Genomic DNA, 858 nt, shown 5'->3' on the forward strand with positions numbered 1-858 from the left:
AGGGCGGGCTGGAGGAGGGGCCGGAGTTTCGGAAGAGGAGGGAATGGCTGTCACCGGGTGAAGTCATGTTCATAATCTAGTCCCTCGCTCCGGTTCCGGGCTGGGGTGACTCACCGAGGGGGGAGAGGAGCGACACCCCGCACGGCGCTCGCTCCTCCCGGGCGGAAGGTAAATATCACTTACAACTCGGTCCGCCCCTCCCGCCCCGCTCCGCTCCCCGTCCCTGGCACGGCGGTGGCTGCGCCGGCCTCTATTGTCGGTGACAGCGCACCGTGCCCACCTTCCTTCCCTCCTCTTCCCCACGCTGGCCCCGTCGTGCCACCTGCTTTCTCTCCCCCCACCTTCTCCGGCGCCCGGCCTTCCCCAAATATTTATATCGCCACCTTCCCTCCCACCCCCCCCGTGGCGGGCGGAGAAGAAAGTTTTCACCCAGTGTTTCTGGAATAATCACGGTGCAGATCTCCGGGGCTGGCAGGGTGTGAGGTTGGCGATAAAAACCCCCACGGGTGGCTGGTTTGTGAGGAGGGACGGGGGGAGCCGGCGGGGGCACCGGACCGGCGCCTCGGTAGCCGCCGGTGCCGCGCTGTGCGGCGTCGATCGCCGGCGGGCTCGCACGGGCAACGAACAACCAGCCCGTGGGCCACCCCTCGGTGCCACCGTGTCACAGGCTCCGGGCGACGCGATCGGGGAGAGAAATAGATCTGAGGGAGCGACAGCCAGCAACCCCCCCCCCCCGCCCCGTTCTCCCGGGGCAGCTAGGCGGACCGGGGTCGCCTCGCCCGCTGCCCACCTGGTGTGGGCCGCCCCGGGGGGCTGCGTTTCGTCGGCTGCCGGGGGGTCGCAGGGTGAAGTTCAGGG

The 858-nt window shown here is 69.1% G+C and overlaps 1 protein-coding gene across 1 annotated transcript in view; it reads left to right on the plus strand.

Annotated features, from left to right (window-relative positions):
* The first annotated feature begins 22 nt into the window (after positions 1–22).
* SMARCA2 (SWI/SNF related, matrix associated, actin dependent regulator of chromatin, subfamily a, member 2) overlaps positions 23–858 on the plus strand; it is a 109,129-nt gene continuing 108,293 nt past the window's right edge. The window contains exon 1 of the mRNA XM_014964952.1: positions 23–168. The gene's annotated coding sequence lies outside the window, so the exon portion shown is untranslated. The remainder of the gene's footprint in view (positions 169–858) is intronic.

Source organism: Calidris pugnax, unplaced genomic scaffold, assembly GCF_001431845.1.
Source record: "Calidris pugnax isolate Ruff unplaced genomic scaffold, ASM143184v1 scaffold273, whole genome shotgun sequence".
Taxonomy (NCBI): Eukaryota; Metazoa; Chordata; class Aves; order Charadriiformes; family Scolopacidae; genus Calidris; species Calidris pugnax.